Source organism: Cupressus sempervirens, chromosome 7 (genome assembly GCF_028749045.1).
Source record: "Cupressus sempervirens isolate cs-2001-9-10 chromosome 7, ASM2874904v1, whole genome shotgun sequence".
NCBI classification, from domain to species: Eukaryota; Viridiplantae; Streptophyta; class Pinopsida; order Cupressales; family Cupressaceae; genus Cupressus; species Cupressus sempervirens.
The window spans coordinates 690,635,967-690,643,645 of record NC_143124.1 but is presented as its reverse complement, the minus strand read 5'-3'; positions in this window follow the sequence as shown (position 1 = coordinate 690,643,645).

Below are 7,679 nucleotides of genomic sequence, written 5' to 3'. Positions count from 1 at the left end.
CTAAAGAGTTGACTTGGTGAGAGTACTTGGTGTGGTGACTTGATGAAAAGACTTAAAGAGTCGAATTGGTGAGAGTACTTGGTGGGGTGACTTGATGAACGCACTTGAAGGGTCGACTTGGTGGGGTGACTTTATGAACGGACCTAAAGAGTTGACCTGGTGAGAGTGCTTGGTGGGGTGACTTGATGAACATAGTAAAAGAGTCGACTTGGTGAGAGTAGTTGGTCGGGTGACTTGATGAACGCACTTGAAGAATCGACTTGGTTAGAGTACTTGGTGGGGTGACTTGATGAACAGACTTAAAGATTCGACTTGGTGGGCCGACCTGGCGGGGTGACTTGATGAACGGACTTAGAGAGTCGACTTGGTGAGAGTACTTGGTGGGCCGACCTGGCCGGGTGACTTGATGAACAAACTTAAAGAGTCGACTTGGTGAGAGTACTCGGTGGGCTGACCTGGTCACGTGACTTGATGAACGGACTTAAAGAGTCGACTTGGTGGGCCGACTTGGCCGGGTGACTTGATGAACGGACTTAAAGAGTCGACTTGGTGGGCCGACTTGGCCGGGTGACTTGATGAACGAACTTAAAGAGTCGGCTTGGTGGGTCGAAGTAGCGGGGTGACTTGGTGAGAGTACTTGCTGGGCTGACCTGGCAGGGTGACTTGATGAACGAACTTAGAGAGTCGACTTTGTTAGAGTACTTGGTGGGTCGAACTGGCGGGGTGACTTGATGAACGAACTTAAAGAGTCGACCCGGTGAGAGAACTTGGTGGGCCGAGCTGGCGGGGTGAATTGATGAACGAACCTAAAGAGTCGACTTTGTGAGAGTACTTGGTGGGCCGACCTGGCGGGGTGAGTTGATGACCGAACTTAAAGGGTCGACTCGGTGAGAGTACTTGGTGGGCCGACCTGGCGGGGCGACTTGATGAACGAACTTAAAGAGTCGACTTGGTGAGAGTACTCGGTGGGGTGCCCTGATGAACAAACCTAAAGAGTCGACCTGGTGAGAGTACTTGGTGGACCGACCTGGCGGGGTGACTTGGTGAGCAAACTTAAAGAGTCGACTTGGTGAGAGTAGTTGGTGGGCTGACCTGGCGGGGTGACTTGATGAACGAACTTAAAGAGTCGACCTGGTGGGCCGACTTGGCAGAGTGACTTCATGAACGAACTTAAAGAGTCCACTTGGTGGGCCGACCTGGCGGGGTGACTTGATGAACGAACTTAAAGAGTCGACTTGGTGAGAGTAATTTGTGGGCTGACCTGGCTGGGTGACTTGATGAATGAACTTAAAGAGTCGACTTGGTGGGGTGACTTGATGAACGCACTTGAAGGGTCGACTTGGTGGGGTGACTCTATGAACGGACCTAAAGAGTTGACTTGGTGAGAGTACTTGGTGGGGTGACTCGATGAAAGGACTTAAAGAGTCGACTTGGTGAGAGTACTTGGTGGCTCGACTTTATGAGCAGACTTAAAGAGCCCACTTGGTGAGAGTGGGCCTAACGGGGCGATGTGGTGAGTGGGCCTAACGGGGCGAGTTGGTGGGGCGACTTGGCGAGTGGTATTAGAGAGCCGACGTGGTGAGGCGACTCGGCGAGTTGGTTCGTTGAGATGACATGGTGAGCTGACTTGGCGAGTCGACCCGGCGAGCGAACTTAAAGAGTGGACTTGGCAACGTACTCGAGTCGACTTGGTGAGGCGACCCGGCGAGCGGGCTCAAAGAGTCAACATGGTGAGGCGACTCATGGTGAGGAGCTATCCTTGAGGCGACTTGGTGGGCCTACTTGATTAGTCGACTTGGTGAGCCGACCTGACGAGCTGACACGGTGAGCGGGCTTGAAGAGGCGACGACTTGGTGGGGTAACTCGGCAAGCCAAATTATCGAGGCGAGATGGTGAGTCGACTTGGTGAGCTGACTTGGTGAGCGCACTTAAAGAGTCAACTTCGTGAGGTGACTCGGCGAGTTAGCCCGCTGATGCGACTTGGGCGGGCCGACCTGGCGAACGAACTTAAAGAGGCGACTTGGGCGGGCTGACCTGGCGAGCGAACTTAAAGAGTTGACTTGGCAACGTACTTGAACAACCGACTTGGTGAGCTGACACGGTGAGTGGGCTTAGAGAAGCAACTCGGCGGGGCGACTTGATGAACGGACTTAAAGGGTCGACTTGGCGGGGTGACTTGATGAACGGACCTAAAGAGTTGACTTGGTGAGAGTACTTGGCGGGGTGAACTGATGAACGGACTTAAAGAGTCGACTTGGTGGGAGTACTTGGTGGGCCGACTTGATGAACGGACTTATAGAGTCGACTTGGTGAGAGTAGTTGTTCTGGTGACTTGATGAACGGACTTAAAGAGTCGGCTTGGCGGGGTGACTTGATGAAAGGACTTAAACAGTCGACTTGGTCGGGTGATTCGATGAACGAACTTAGAGGGTCGACTTTGCGGGGTGACTTGATGAACGGACCTAAAGAGTTGACTTGGTGAGAGTACTTGGTTGGGTGACTCGATGAAACGACTTAAAGAGTCGACTTGGTGAGAGTACTTGGTGGCTCGACTTTATGAGCAGACTGAAAGAGTCCACTTGGTGAGAGTGGGCCTAACGGGGCGATGTGGTGAGTGGGCCTAACGGGGCGTGTTGGTGGGGCGACTTGGCGAGTGGTATTAGAGAGCCGACGTGGTGAGGCGGCTCGGCGAGTTGGTTCGTTGAGATGACATGGTGAGCTGACTTGGCGAGTCGACCTGGCGAGCGAACTTAAAGAGTCGACTTGGCAACGTACTCGAGCCGACTTGGTGAGGCGACCCGGCGAGCGGGCTCAAAGAGTCAACATGGTGAGGCGACTCATTGAGTCAACATGGTGAGGAGCTATCCTTGAGGCGACTTGGTGGGCCTACTTGATTAGTCGAATTGGTGAGCCGACCTGACGAGCTGACACGGTAAGCGGGCTTAAAGAGGCGACGACTTGGTGGGGTAACTCGGCAAGCCAACTTATCGAGGCGAGATGGTGAGTCGACTTGGTGAGCTGACTTGGTGAGCGCACTTAAAGAGTCAACTTCGTGAGGTGACTCGGCAAGTTAGCCCGCTGATGCAACTTGGGCGGGCCGACCTGGCGAACGAACTTAAAGAGGCGACTTGGGCGGGCTGACCTGGCGAGCGAACTTAAAGAGTTGACTTGGCAACGTACTTGAACAACCGACTTGGTGAGCGGACATGGTGAGTGGGATTAGAGAAGCAACTCGGCGGGGCGACTTGATGAACGGACTTAAAGGGTCGACTCGGCGGGGTGACTTGATGAACGGACCTAAAGAGTTGACTTGGTGAGAGTACTTGGCGGGGTGAACTGATGAACGGACTTAAAGAGTCGACTTGGTGGGAGTACTTGGTGGGCCGACTTGATGAACGGACTTATAGAGTCGACTTGGTGAGAGTAGTTGTTCTGGTGACTTGATGAACGGACTTAAAGAGTCGGCTTGGCGGGGTGACTTGATGAAAGGACTTAAACAGTCGACTTGGTCGGGTGACTCGATGAACGAACTTAGAGGGTCGACTTTGCAGGGTGACTTGATGAACGGACCTAAAGAGTTGACTTGGTGAGAGTACTCGGTGGGGTGACCTGATGAACAGACTTAGAGAGTCGACTTGGTGAGAGTCCTTGGTGGGCCGACCTGGTTGGGTGACTTCGTGAACTGACTTAAAGAGTCGACTTGGTGGGGTGACTTGATGAACGGACTTCAAGGGTCGACTTGGCGAGGTGACTTGATGAACGGTCCTAAAGAGTTGACTTGGTGAGAGTACTTGGTGTGGTGACTTGATGAAAAGACTTAAAGAGTCGAATTGGTGAGAGTACTTGGTGGGGTGACTTGATGAACGCACTTGAAGGGTCGACTTGGTGGGGTGACTTTATGAACGGACCTAAAGAGTTGACCTGGTGAGAGTGCTTGGTGGGGTGACTTGATGAACATAGTAAAAGAGTCGACTTGGTGAGAGTAGTTGGTCGGGTGACTTGATGAACGCACTTGAAGAATCGACTTGGTTAGAGTACTTGGTGGGGTGACTTGATGAACAGACTTAAAGATTCGACTTGGTGGGCCGACCTGGCGGGGTGACTTGATGAACGGACTTAGAGAGTCGACTTGGTGAGAGTACTTGGTGGGCCGACCTGGCCGGGTGACTTGATGAACAAACTTAAAGAGTCGACTTGGTGAGAGTACTCGGTGGGCTGACCTGGTCACGTGACTTGATGAACGGACTTAAAGAGTCGACTTGGTGGGCCGACTTGGCCGGGTGACTTGATGAACGGACTTAAAGAGTCGACTTGGTGGGCCGACTTGGCCGGGTGACTTGATGAACGAACTTAAAGAGTCGGCTTGGTGGGTCGAAGTAGCGGGGTGACTTGGTGAGAGTACTTGCTGGGCTGACCTGGCAGGGTGACTTGATGAACGAACTTAGAGAGTCGACTTTGTTAGAGTACTTGGTGGGTCGAACTGGCGGGGTGACTTGATGAACAAACTTAAAGAGTCGACCCGGTGAGAGAACTTGGTGGGCCGAGCTGGCGGGGTGAATTGATGAACGAACCTAAAGAGTCGACTTTGTGAGAGTACTTGGTGGGCCGACCTGGCGGGGTGAGTTGATGACCGAACTTAAAGGGTCGACTCGGTGAGAGTACTTGGTGGGCCGACCTGGCGGGGCGACTTGATGAACGAACTTAAAGAGTCGACTTGGTGAGAGTACTCGGTGGGGTGCCCTGATGAACAAACCTAAAGAGTCGACCTGGTGAGAGTACTTGGTGGGCCGACCTGGCGGGGTGACTTGGTGAGCAAACTTAAAGAGTCGACTTGGTGAGAGTAGTTGGTGGGCTGACCTGGCGGGGTGACTTGATGAACGAACTTAAAGAGTCGACCTGGTGGGCCGACTTGGCAGAGTGACTTCATGAACGAACTTAAAGAGTCCACTTGGTGGGCCGACCTGGCGGGGTGACTTGATGAACGAACTTAAAGAGTCGACTTGGTGAGAATAATTTGTGGGCTGACCTGGCGGGGTGACTTGATGAATGAACTTAAAGAGTCGACTTGGTGGGGTGACTTGATGAACGCACTTGAAGGGTCGACTTGGTGGGGTGACTCTATGAACGGACCTAAAGAGTTGACTTGGTGAGAGTACTTGGTGGGGTGACTCGATGAAAGGACTTAAAGAGTCGACTTGGTGAGAGTACTTGGTGGCTCGACTTTATGAGCAGACTTAAAGAGCCCACTTGGTGAGAGTGGGCCTAACGGGGCGATGTGGTGAGTGGGCCTAACGGGGCGAGTTGGTGGGGCGACTTGGCGAGTGGTATTAGAGAGCCGACGTGGTGAGGCGACTCGGCGAGTTGGTTCGTTGAGATGACATGGTGAGCTGACTTGGCGAGTCGACCTGGCGAGCGAACTTAAAGAGTCGACTTGGCAACGTACTCGAGTCGACTTGGTGAGGCGACCCGGCGAGCGGGCTCAAAGAGTCAACATGGTGAGGCGACTCATTGAGTCAACATGGTGAGGAGCTATCCTTGAGGCGACTTGGTGGGCCTACTTGATTAGTCGACTTGGTGAGCCGACCTGACGAGCTGACACGGTGAGCGGGCTTAAAGAGGTGACGACTTGGTGGGGTAACTCGGCAAGCCAACTTATCGAGGCGAGATGGTGAGTCGACTTGGTGAGCTGAGTTGGTGAGCGCACTTAAAGAGTCAACTTCGTGAGGTGACTCGGCGAGTTAGCCCGTTGATGCGACTTGGGCGGGCCGACCTGGCGAACGAACTTAAAGAGGCGACTTGGGCGGGCTGACCTGGCGAGCGAACTTAAAGAGTTGACTTGGCAACGTACTTGAACAACCGACTTGGTGAGCTGACATGGTGAGTGGGCTCCGCTGATGCGACTTGGGCGGGCCGACCTGGCGAACGAACTTAAAGAGGCGACTTGGGCGGGCTGACCTGGTGAGCGAACTTAAAGAGTTGACTTGGTGAGCTGACATGGTCAGTGGGCTTAGAGAAGCAACTCGGCGGGGCGACTTGGCGAGCACACCTGCTGGGGCAAGGTGGTAAAACGACTAGGTGATTCGACATGGTGAGCTGACTTAGGGAGCTGACTTGGTGAGCGAACTTAAGGGGTCGACTTGGTGAGGCAACCTGAATAGTCGACTCGGTGAGGTGGCTTGGGGAGCCGACATGGTGAGCGGTCTTAAAGAAGAGGTGACCTGGTGGGGCAACCTGGTGAGGCGAGATGGTAAGTCATCTTGGTGAGCCGTCTTGACGAGCTGTGAGTGGACTTAAAGAGTCAATTCTTGATTTGGCAAAGACCACATGGTTAGATGACTTGGTGAGTCGACCTGGCCAGAAAAATTGGCAAGCAAACTTATAGAATCGACTTGCTGTCCCCAGCCAGGATCGCACGCCTGGGTCGACCCAACTTGGGTCACCCGACTAGGTCAACCCATCTCCGTCGCCCCAGCCTCGGGCGACCCGACTGGGTCGACGAGGGGAAAAAAAAAAAAAAAAAACAAAAAAAATCATGAGAGGCCCTGTACAGCGAAAAGCGCTAAATTTTGGGCATTACAAAAAAAAAAAACAAGTTACCCGCTTTTGGATCACGCACAAGTTTCAGTTCACGTATTGCCGAGCCGACTCGAGGCGTTACGCCTAGCTAGCCGGATTCGAGGTAGGGTAGCCGAAACGATCCGATTTGAGAATTTTCTTTATAAAAAGAGATCATGATAGGCCTCGTAAGGCAAAAAAGAATGAAATTTTGGGAGTTCAAAAAAAAACGTTACCCGGTTTTGGATCGCGCACAGGGCTCGGGTCACGTAGCATCGAGGTGCCCTGGGTGACATGATTCGAGCGAAAAGTCGACGGTGGCATGAGTCGTGCAAAAACATTGGAGGCCATTAAGGCTCGAGGCGCTTCGAGTCGAGGTTGCCGAGGCGGGTCGGGTTGAAAAATTTGGGCGTTAACCAAAAAGAAAAAGTTAACCGCTTTTGGATCATGTACACGGCTCGGGGCACTTAGAATCAAGTCGAGCACGGTGACATGAGTCGTGCGAAAAATTTGGAGACGACTCGAGTCGGGGCATCCGACTCTATTCGAGTTCAAAACTTTGGGACTTGACAAAAAAAAGAAAAAAGAAAAAGTTACCCGGTTTTGGATCACGTAAGTGACTCGGGCCACTCAGAATCAAGGCGAGTGCGATTACATGAGTCGGGCGAAAAAAAAAAAATGGAGGCGGTTAAGGCTCGAGGCAATTCGAGTCGGGGTAGCTGAGTCGATTCGAAAACTTTGGCCGTTAGCCAGAAAAAGAGTTAATCGCTTTTGGATCACGTACATGACTTGGGGCACATAGAATCAAGTCAAGCACGGTGACATGAGTGGTTCGAAAAAATTGCAGGCGATTAAGGCTCGAGGCTATTTGAGTTGGGGTTGCTGACACGATTCGGGTTGAAATCTTTGGGTGTTAACCAAAGAAGGAAGAAGTTAACCGCTTTTGGATCACGTACACGACTCGGGGCACCAAGTCGAGCACGGTGACATGAGTCCTGCGAAAAAACTGGAGGCGATTAAGGCTCGAGGCAATACGAGTCGGGGTCGCCGACACAATTTGGGTTGAAAACTTTGGGCGTTAACCGAAAAAAAGAGTTGACCGCCTTTGGATCACGCACATGACT